At 43.6% G+C, this 11858-nt stretch overlaps 1 non-coding gene across 1 annotated transcript; it reads left to right on the top strand.

Annotated features, from left to right (window-relative positions):
- Nucleotides 1-11008: 11008 nt before the first annotated feature.
- On the top strand, nt 11009-11080 carry TRNAE-UUC. The gene has a single exon. It is a non-coding gene; the product is annotated as a tRNA-Glu (tRNA).
- The last annotated feature ends 778 nt before the right edge of the window (nt 11081-11858 follow it).

Consider the following 11858-nt stretch of genomic DNA (forward strand, 5'->3'; position numbering starts at 1 on the left):
ACACTTGATCTTGCCCCGCTTGCTGCTTGCACCGTTCACTCACTCCCTCAGGAACATAAGATTTTGAATTCGTTCATCAGTCGGTCTCTTGTTATCCCAAAGAGCTACTGCACTACGCCTAGCTTACGGCGGGAAAGAAAGGAGGTATTTTAGACTGTAGCCTACTTTAATTTAAGGTTTAAGGCGAGTTCGGCGAAGGATACTAGTAAGACCGAACGGAGGATAACTCAAGCCGTGATTAGGGCACGGGACGGAAGGATTATAGAAGACTCCACTTACTGGCGGGACTTGCGAGGGGCGTGCCTGTCGATCCGGATGGCTGGCTGGTCAGGCCGAGCCAACTCTATGGCGGTGCAACTCGATGATTTGTGGTCTTGGGACTTGAGTTCCTTAGCAGGGCGAGGCTTTAATTAAGTAAGCCCTACCCCACCTGAATTCCTTTTGCATTATGGATGACAAGGCGCCGTGTATGGTGCCGGTTGTGAAGGCAAAGTAGGAGGCGCGCTAGTATAATGGTTTCAGCCATGCTGCTGAAGAAAGGTTTGCGCAAGGGCTAGGAGACGTATCTGTCTGCCTTGGTGGTACAGGAGGGTCCGAGCCATAAGTAAGGTCTAAGGGGAGGCACCCCTTCCTTATCCTTAAGGAGATTCAGCAAGTGTTGCTGGAGTTTGCATTTGACCTTTTTTTTTCCTGCGGAACTGCCACCGAGGAGGGCGGGCGCAGTAGACCACCTAATTTCGTTTTCGCCCTTTGCTAGGCCGCTTGCCTTTGCACCTTACCGAATGGCACCAGCCGAGCTAGCGGAGCTGAGGCAGCCTTAGCTCGGCAAGCGCTAGCTTGGCTGCAGGGTTTACCAGCAAGCCTTTTGGAGCACCAGTTTTGTTTCAGCGGAAGCGCGACGGGAGCTTGCGGCTATGTATTGACTAAAGAGTCCTGAACATAACCAAAAAGAAGAACCTCTTCCCCCTATTGCTGACTTGTTTGATCGGGGTAGATACTTCACAAAGTTAGACTGAAGGTCCGGGTACTAGCGACCTTCGTATAGCCGAAGGAGATGAGTCCAATACGACATGTGTCACTAGATATGGAGTATTTGAATTCTTTTTGATGCCCTTAGTTTGGTTTGGGGGCTCACCAATGCTTTTCTTAAAGCTCTTTCTTTCCTCTGTTTTGATCCCCTTTCACTTCTTCCCTTTTTCTATTTCTTTTCCCCTTATGGGGAACCTTCTTAATACTCCTTTTTAAAGCCAATCCTCTTAGGAGGAGGAGCAGATCGACATGAAACTCAGGACGAAAAAAAGAAAGGGGCAGTACCCTCAAAATTTTCAGGCATTGAGTTTGGCAGGGGGTAGGATTGAGGCTGCCCTAAAAGCCGGAAAACTCCCATCCGTCGAACGAGCCTACTTCTTCCTATGCACCATCAAGCTCAAATGGTAAACGAGGCAATAGTGAATTGAAGCCTAGCCCTAATAACCCTGGTCCTAAGCCGATAAGGGATGTTCAGACTCTCCATCCTACTCCTCAACAAGGTCAGCTCATATATCTGTACCCGCCCCCTAACCTTTGTTAGCCTATGTTCAACCACCTACTCGTGTATACAGTCAACCTCAGCCTACTCCCGCGTACGGCCAACCATCCACCTCGATGTTCAACCAGCAACTCCAACCAATGCAGCAGTTTCCGATCCCACAACAGCAAGAATCTATTGGAAAAGGTAGGCGACAAGATAGGCCTCGTAGGGAATTTACCGACCTAGGAAAACCCTCTTGCCTGTGCTAGTCGAGCAAGGTCTTTGGTACCTCTTCAACCAAGGCCACACCCCGACCCCCTGCCAAAGAATTTTGACCCAATGCCAAATGCTTGTATCACCAAAACAATGGTCATTGGACAGATAGGTGCTGGCCGTTTAGGCATGCCATTCAAGATCTGATTGAGAAAGGGAAAGTGATAGTGATAGTGCAAGACACTCAGGGAACGACTCTCGCCGCCAACATTATGCGGAATCCCCTCCCAACTCATGCTCCACAAAGCGCGACTCCTTCTAACCCGGTAAATACCCTCGATGAAGCCGGTCCAAGGTTCGATCCATTGGTTTTAATCCGTAACGTCCAACAAATAAAAGAAAATAAAGGGTATTACAAAAGAATGTAAGGATTTCGAGATGACCCACTGTGTTTCGATTCATCCATCAACACCACCTGAAAAAGTAGCGGTATATCCTGTTGAGCTAGTTAGTTATGCAGAAGTAAATTTGGAACCTGCACTAGCGGCATACCTAGTTGCATAGTTATAACTTGATCTTCTCCTAACCTAAAAGGGGTGGCATAAGCTTTCGTGTGGAAAAGCCCCCCAGTGAACATCTTTCTCCCATCGAGAAATCAGACTCGGCCCTTGTTTAAAGAGAGCGGTAAAGCTCGCCCTCGCCGGAATCTAGCTTTCCTTGATGAGCCCTCTGTCAATCCCCTTTTGAGTGATCTTCATTCAGCTTCCGCCGGGAAAGAAAGAAGGGCTTCCCTCGACCAGTGAAGTGAGTGAGCGAGCTAAGGTTGGTTCTCATCAAAGAAGGGAAGTCCGAGCGAGTGGGCCTTCAGTCCAGAGTGTCGCGGTGAAGATTCCCCGCCATTACCTCCTGTCTCTTCCATGGTTTTTTGATCCTCCTATAACCTTTTCATAAGTGGAAAGACAGATTTGACGAGTAGACCTTTTTTTTTTCCCCCCTACTCTTTCTTTCTCTTTTTAGTTTAAGGATATTTTGAATCTGGCAATCCCAGGGTTAGTGAACCAGTCTTTGTCTTGTCCTCTTTTTGAGGATTTTCATAATTGTTAACGGAATCTGCCCTCCAGCCCTTCCCGGTCAACTGCTGAAAACCTTATCAATTCAATTGCCGATTTTATAGCCTATCTCGCTAGTTCAAGCCCTCTTATGTACTAGTTCCGCTTTCACAGACTCTTTAACTTGAACTTGCCCTGATCTGCCGTCCAATCCACATACATTCATTCCACTCGGTAAATATGGCTTAGTAGCTGGCTCTCTGCCCGCCTCTATATTATTGATAGGCTCGGTAGGCTAAGTAAGTACTTCCATTGGCCAGTACTTCTCTTGTTAGGCTAGCTAGTAAGTAACGTAGACGTAGTTGGCAAGGCTTTCGTGCTAGTAGCTTATGAGTCATATGCTTCTTCTCTCTCCTTCTTTCGAGCCTAGGCTTCTGTTGGATGTCGCTTAGTTTATATGTCCATCTTTTTCCTTAAACCAGACCCTCGAATAAAATAAGTGGAAATACATACATCACCGCCTGTAACTTTCTTTCAAACATGTCAGCGATATCCCCTTCAAACATGAGTAGGAGACTGATAGTTGATAAAGTCGTTGAGTTCTAATAAGCTGTAGTCTATTGAGTTGAAGCTGCAGTCGTTGACTTGTAAGCCGTAGTCTTCGATTCTTGCCTTGGCAGAGTAGATGACTTCCCTTGCTGATCTAAAAAGGATCTTATCCCGTGGGCGTTAGCAGACTTTCATTCTTCGCCCGGTCCTTAGTAGCCTTTACAAACAAAAAAACGGTTATTTGGAAAGGCTAGAGGTTCGTAATGTAAAGTAATACTAAAGAACTTTTTTATAGAAGTATAGTATATAGGCATGAAAAGTAAAGTTCAGATTTGCTCGTTATGCGGACGAATTCCTTTTTTTTATGGTCAAAGACGGATTGTTGAATACAGCTTTCTCTTGAAACAATCCCTTTTCCATCGAGACGGAAACTTACGCATGTTCATCCCGACCGGCGGGAATGAATACGAACCAACCAGATTGGCATGTTACCGCTACAACTAAAAAAATTGATAGAGCGGATGGATGAATAAGCGATGAACTAAAAGCGGATCCGGAATTCCACGAAAATATGTAAATCACTTCTTCGTAGTTCTCAATAGATCAATGATTTGGTGAAAGGGCCTACAGCTATGCACTTCCGGCTGGCTAAAATGCTTACATCTGGATTTAATTTGCTCCAGCGGAAGCTATGTATTTCGGGAGAAGAATCGACGAACAATCAAAGTCCAAGGACGGAAAAGTCTGATTTGAATGAGGGAAGGACAGAACCCTTGTAGTTGAGGTAGACGTCTTCTCCAGCCGAACAGAACATCTTTCTTAGATGGAGGAATTTTCATGCAGCTATGGTGGGGCTTATGTGTTGAAGGCGGTCTCATTCCATGAGAGTGAAAGCAAAAGCAGTCACCGGTACGTTGCTTTGCAAGAGGAGTTTACTTTTGAGGGTATAAGGGAACCGGGGAAATGGTCGATTTCCCACCTTCCTTTTTTCTCGGGCATATCGAGAGGTTGGTGTAGTACAAGAATGAGAAAGCCAAAAGAGCAGGGAACAGTTAGGCACTGCGCGTAAGAAATTTTCTTTTTTAAAATAGACTCGACTATAATCAGAATACCGTATAGAATTAGAATGTGGTTCTGGTTGAGGAAAGGGTCAACGCAAGGATCTGACTTCGAAGCAATCTCTGGAGTTTTCCCTTATCCGAACGGGTCTTGCAAGAAAGACGGATTTCATATTGAGCTCCAAATATACGCTATTGGGATGGAATGGCTCAACCGACGTTCTCCCCCCCTAAGAACCGCACGTGCGAGTTCCCCCGCATACGGCTCAAGTGGCGAAGGAAGGCCCTTTCCTTCGCGCTTGGTAAGCGCTTCGCTGTAGCCAAGCTGACTGCTAGCCTATCGGCTAGAGCCAAGCTTCGACCGCGCCTGCTCGTCGCTTCTGGCCGCCTTATTCCGTCACCCGAGATCCAAGTCAGCACCGGCAAAGATCTCTTGATTCCTCGCGGCCTATAGGCTTGGAAGCAAGCTACCTGTCGCCTATCTCACCCGGCACTTTGAAGGGTGAGCCTTCGCTTTTTGGATCGTCTTCTGCCCAATGCGGTACCCTCCCGTTTTTTGGTTCCCATCCCATTGGGTTTACCTTGTTCACAGGTTGACCCCATGGCAGCAAGAAAAGGCGATCTTGTGCTATACTCCGGTGATCTCTTGCCTACCGAGGCACGCTAACTCCCATCGTGTCCCAGATCACATTCCGTGAATCGAAAGGTTTTGCCCAATCATCCATCAGCTCCTCTCGTAGATGCGGTGCGGTTTTACGAAGCGTCTAAGCACAGTTCACTCGCGTTGATCAATTAAGAGTTTAGCCGCCACTCCTTAACTTAAGGTTACATGTTGTATCATAAACTTCTTGCATAGTTTCCCACGCTTCATACCTTCTCTTCTGAAGGGAAGGTAAGTAAAGGGTTAGGCATGGTGGGGTAGGAGCACCCAGTCGGCAAGATTTTTGGCCTGACCAAAAAGTCTTATGTCCTCCGAGTCGCACGGCGTTTTAACCGAAAGAACTTATTGCGCAATTCATGCGTTTCCGTTTTTATGAAAAGAAATTTTTTTCTTGATTTCCATGAAAAAAATTGTTCTCTGGACTTTTTTTATCAATATGAGGTGATCGTAACACAGTATATAAAATTCGTGATTCAGGCAATCCAATCTTCCGTGTGTAACGCGTAAGCCCCCCAAAATGGTAGTTTTCAAAAAATGGGTTCTCAAAAGATCGAATTACTATGCGTATCTTGGTGGTCGTGACTTTTGGTGGTCTTTCTTTTCTCCTCTTCCTGTTCTATTGATCAGAAGGCAGTGCCACGCCGGTTTAGAATTCGGGTTAAGGCTCCCCTTCGTAACAAAAAGAAAGAAGAAGTAGGATCAAACCTCGAAGAAGAAGCCTGAGCACTGGACGAAGTCTTTTCCGTTGTATGACGAAGAAGAAGAAAGGATGGGCTGGATCGACAACGGTACCGCAAGCAAGCATGCAATACTCCTCTGCTGACCTGATGAAAGAGCCATCGGTGACAACAACTCTGATAGAAGATTTTCGAAGCCCCCAAGAAGAAAAAGGAATCGATCTTTTTTCTTTTTCTTTTTATCCTTCCTTCGTGAATGCTGCCTTCCATTTTTTCATAAAAAAGATCTAGATTTTCATGCACTGCATTCCCCGTGTCTAACAGGGGATTTCGGATCGGATAAACTAAGTGCGAAAAGAAAAAGAGAGAGGGATAGATAAAAACAAAGAAAAGTCTTCCCCGGCATCCCCTTTCTATTGGAAAAGGCGTCTCCGAAAGTGTTCAACTCACTTCCATCAAGCCTCTTTTCTTTTCTTTTTTTGAAGGGTATAGAACTGAGGAGCTCTTCAAAGAGACTCTGCTCGCGCTCGCAGGAAGAACATTTCATAAAAGATCTTACAAGACTGACGATACATTCCACAGTTCAGTTAACTTTTTACATATTGTTTCATTGAATATTGGAATATATATGTTATACACAATCTTCATAATAAGCGAAAGAAGGGCTTAAGTAAAGTAGCGCGTGAAGCGGAGGTAAGATAGAGGTTTCGACAGTATGATAGTGAATGGGACCTTAACGTAACCTGATTATGCTTGACTCTTTCTTCCATTTTGAAATTGGTTGGCTTCGTCTGTATGTGGTAACAATCCTTTCATGAAAAAGGAAGCAGGAGGCTATTGGTGCAACCCTATCACTAAGAAGAAAGGGAGTCAAAGCCACGCGTTTGACTATCGAGTCCGGACTTGCAGCGTCTGCTGCCCCTCCAATCCTCCATTCCGTGGCGAAAATCTAAAAGGAAATTCAATGGCTACTAGAAACGAATGGGCTGGCTGCAAGGACCCGTAGCACGTTTCTAAAGAACAGTCTCAGTGAGACTTGACGAAAGAGATGAAAAAAGACTCTGGTTTGATCATTTTGAACCAAGAATCTATTCAATAAATGAAATAGATAAAGAGATTCTTATCTTCTTTATTATTAGGGCAGGTTGGAGTCTGTGAATTGACCCAGAAAGACGTGATGTTTTGATTCCTCTTTGACGTGGAAGTGCGAATTCTTCCGCGTGGAAATTTTCCATAGCTTGCTCATCGAAGAATCCAAGAAAAGCGGGCTCCAGTTACTTTCCCAATATCAATACGGCTCAAGAGCTCCTCGAATAAGAAAAAAGCAGGGCTTATCCATTTTAGTTTTTCCGCACCATCTTCTCCAGATCCGACCCGCTTCCCCCTTCGGACTCTTTGGCTTTTGTTTTGAGTGAACCAATTTCCTTACCTTAATAAAGGGGAAGTAGTATCTTTTAAGCAGATTCCGGATTTTTTTCGTTTGATCCGCTCGTGGAATTGATTTTTCTTTTTGTTGGAAAAGAAAAGAAACCATCATCAGAGAATAGAAAACGAGATGGAATAGGACCGGTTTGAAAAGGTGTAAAGTCAAGTTTTTTCCTCTGTGTTTGAGAAAAAAGCGTTTACCATTGGCGGGCGGCCCTATACTAATCAATCTCCATAACCATACTCTGGTTAATCATTTCATTGCCTCAGTCCGATTGGATTGCATCCACTTAGATTAGTAGTCAGTAGCTTTCCTTCTTTTTCCCCTCTCATTCAAAATAGCAAGAAAAGAAAGTCAGGTTTCATTCTTTATGACTTATTAATAAACTAGGGCTAGCGTTTAGTTTAGGATATACCATACCTGAAATCCTACGACGAACTAAACGAGACTTCTTGCGGGACTAGCTTTTCTTCTTCACCCTTTGATAGTCTAATTTGAAACAGATCCCGCTGCGTTGGTTTGGTACCCTAGGAACAGCAGTAGTAGTTAGATTGATACTGAGTCCTAGTTTCTTTTGAGAACATTGCCCCTGCCTTAAATTAAAAAAGAAAAGCCGACTTAAGCATTTGTAAATCCCTTTCATTCCAAAGATGCTTGAGTCGTTGGAAAAGATTGGGATAGGATCCATTTCGGGAACGGAACGTGGAATGTAAGAAAAATGAAACTATTCTAACTCCAGTACGTACGGCGCTTTCTTTCCATTCAAGATCTCATTCCCGGTTGCATCTGTTCTATTCAGCCAATCCCTTGCTGCTTGCTTCATCCCGCCCTGCCTGGTCATGTACCCTATCTGGAATCTATAATAGAATCTGTGTCGGCATCTGTCCCACTGGCTGTTGAAGGTGCTGGCTGATGAAAGACATCCCCAGACCCTTTCGTGCCTATTTTTACTTGTTAAAAAAAAAACTCAGATTGGAAATATCTTTGAGCACTGCACTTTTCACATGATGCAAATGCAATCTTAGGCCTTACTAGACCTGCTCTCTCGCCCAAGCCTCACATAGCCTTCCTTCTCATTCATCTTCCAAGCACTCAGTCTTCCCTGCCTGCTCAGATGTGTCAATCCGCCTATCTTTACCCTTGGACTCGTATAGAGTATCGAGAGCTCTAGTCATTCGTTTATTGGTAGGATAGGAAAGACTGTATATATAGAGGGTTCATTGCTATTTGATTTGCTCTACCGCTACGCGAGCACTGAATACACTATCTTATCCCAGAGTGAGGAATCAAAAGAAGGAAGACTGCGGTACCAGTCCACGACTACCATTTATGTCACTTACCTTCTCTGACCCCTGTCTACTCCGTAAACTTTTCGGACTTCAGGAGCATTGAGAAAAAGGTGGATTGTTTGGCAATCACTTTGGTGAAACTTGGAAAGGAAAGCCAGTTTTTTTCTTCACTCTGGGTTTACTCAAACAAAAATTGGACCATATATAAAAGAAAGTCAAGTCTGGATGGAATTGAGAATGATAAAAAAGGGTTTTCAATTGGCTTATTCTACCTTAGAAAAAAAAACGATTTTCAGAGAAAAAAACATTCTTTTCTATATGCTATTATCAGTAATTCGAGAAAGGAATCTAAAAAGGCTGAAGGTCTGGATGGATAGCCTTCCTTTTCCATTCGGATAAGGAATCATTTTAATCCTATTTCGTAGTGATGTATATCAATAAAGAAAACAATAAATAACATAGAAAATTCTTTCTTGAAGAAGATAGCAGAGGTTACATCACTCTTGAATGCACCCTGGTGAATGATTCAACAAAGACGATGCTCCACGAAAGAAATGGCAAAAGAACTCAGTATTGGCCTACAAAAAAGGTATGGTATAAGGTTGGATGGAATTTTTTTTTCATTTTGTTAACTCCTTTACCTTTACCTTGCGGTAAAAGAAAAGAGACATTAAATGGGAAATGACCTATACCTAATGAATATCTATTCATCTAGATTCGATGGTTTAAGATCTGTTTTGGCCTTGACTTTCAACCAAAATGGCTTGAGCTCAATCTAGGGTCTCTCTATTCTAGAATCCTATACTAGGGTTGTATATGTTGTCCAATTTAATTCCTTGAAAATGAGGCTTGGAAATCAAAAGAAAAAACGGCGATTTTCTCTTCTCGTCTTCGTCTTTCTCGTCCGTCCCTCTCGCTAAGACGTGAAGGAGGTGTTTACGTTATATTCATATTCAATAATGGATGGCACTTCTAAGCTAAGGTGTATTCTATAAAAACAAAACGAATAAGACTCTCGAGGATGGGGTCGTGTACGAAAACGCGCGAGATTGGTTATAGATCGGCGGATAAAGCAAGGTGCTGGAGGTCAGCCATATAGATATAGAACCCATAGAACCAGACAGAAAATAGGATAGCTGAAGAAAAGCTTTAGATTCCCCGTCTTCCTATGCTCCTAATTAAGCTTTTGCCTATCAAAGAAAAAGAACATAAAACAGACTTTTGAAGTATGAAGTAACGGAACTGTTCATATCATAGGACCCGATCCTTTCAATCTTCGTGTTCTCTTTTCCAAAAAAACATTCCAATTTAAATAAAAAAAGAACTGGGAATGAGCACCCAGCTCTACACTCCGCAGGCGATAGAAATGAAAATGTCCACTCGTCGGGGCTTGGCTTTCTCTTTCTATCATGTCCTCTATTATGTGTTCTCTCGAGACTCCTTCCTCGCAATTTGAAAGAAAAATCTTCTCGGTTCTATCATTCCCTTCGACCTTCTCTTATACCTAATTAGATCAGATCAACTAAAAAATAAACCAGCCTTTCAGAAAAGAATCAATAAGGAAGAGAGGGGTTCCCTCTAGATTAGGGAACTAATAAGCTCTACACGCGAAGTCCAATGTATGGTGTCTAACTTACTAGGACTAAGAGTAAGAGATAGGATGGCCTTCTTCTCTTTACCTCCTTAAATAAAAGGATTGGATTCCAGACGTATTCCAAATATCTGCCCTTATACGTCCTCTCTTCTGAAAGGGGTAACATCGCCAGTTCTATCCCATGCATTTTCATATTTAAATTCCTATTAGATTAGAAATTGTCGCCCCGATGGGGAAAGGAATGGAATACAATGAAAAGAATCAAGAAAAAGAAAGTTAAAAAAAGGGAGTAAGAGGGAAAAAGGGCTTCCCCTCATCTCGTGGCTAGGAACATCTATTTAGATGGGATTCATAGTGCCAGTTAGGGGTAAGGTAGGAACCTTCATGAATCTGTTTTTGTAACAGATAGATAGCTCACACTCAGGCCTTTGAGCCTTATTGGATTCCTATTCCTGATATAACTGTTATATAACTTATAGAAAGTAGAAAGAACATTTGAAAATTTTAGAATTTGATACCCGGCCCACCTCAGAATCTTCCTTCCTGTTCGACTGATGGGACGAAATTTATTGAATCGGTTCTGGTCTTCTCTGACAAAGTGAAGCTTTACTGGACGAGTAGCTTATTGGGACCTGAAAGAAGCTTACCTTATTGTTTTTCAAAGTCTAGTTATTTAGAATAAATTTGAATAGAACATATAAAATTTAAGCAGGCCAGTTGATCAAGTCTCCACCTTGCACCTTGAGAGACATTTTTTTTTGCATAAAAAATTGATTAAAAAATATGACTTGAAGGGCCGCGTCGGCTATTCCATTGTCGGGAGGTGGTACTGGGTCGGTGGGGAACCCGTAGCGTAGGAAGGGGGGACGACCCGCCGAATTCACATCAGAAATCGCCAACATGAACACAAATGAATTTCGTATAGAAAGAAAACGAAGCACTTCTATTCTCGGAGCTGAGGTATATGAACAATTGCTTTTTGGTCCCTTTCGTCCAGTGGTTAGGACATCGTCTTTTCATGTCGAAGACACGGGTTCGATTCCCGTAAGGGATAGGTACTTATTCCCGGCCGGCGGTATCATTGCTGAGTGATCGCTCGCTATCTGGCTGGAAAAGGTGGTCCGGAAGCTTCCTCTCTCCCAGCAAGCAAGCAAGACGAGATGAGATCACCACTTCTCAGTATCAGTAATGGACTTCCTTGAATTCTTCCTTAGCCTTAAATTAAATGTCCTTCCTATCATAGATTCTCGAACCTCCGACATCAAGAATTTCAATGCATGCGTTCTGTCTCTCCTCCCCTCAGCCACACATCTCTTTCGTTCGCCCCCTTTTTTTTTTCTATGTAACCGTCTCCTCAATGAGCGTAGATTGATGGAGATTGCTTTTCTTTTGTGCCGGTCAATATGTATATCCTCTTCTTCTGGCATAGTTTTGTTGGATCAAAGATCGGCAGGTGATCCGTCCTTTCTTCTCTGCCGTGGTTGATGCATTCTTCCTTCCACTGACGTCGAATCGACCTTCCAAGGCCGCCAAGAGCTGAAGGTTCCTCAGTTGTTTTTCATTTAGAAATGAATTTGAATTGAGTTCTTCCTTATTTCTTATGTGGTCGAAGCACCAGGTGGTAAGAAATTCAGTGTATCGTTCGCAGCCTTCATTCCTGCCTGCTCGCTTCCACACACGCCTTGCATTCTGCACGGTTGCCCTTCCATCTCCCCGCGGAGGGCGAACCCTGCTCCCGCTTAGATAGAACAGGAGCCCTGCCAGAGGCCTTTTTTATATTTATAGGGGGCGCCAATTTGCTCGCTTATACAAGACAGACCTTGACTGCCGCA

This window comes from Dioscorea cayenensis, chromosome 16 (assembly GCF_009730915.1).
Source record: "Dioscorea cayenensis subsp. rotundata cultivar TDr96_F1 chromosome 16, TDr96_F1_v2_PseudoChromosome.rev07_lg8_w22 25.fasta, whole genome shotgun sequence".
NCBI lineage: Eukaryota > Viridiplantae > Streptophyta > Magnoliopsida > Dioscoreales > Dioscoreaceae > Dioscorea > Dioscorea cayenensis.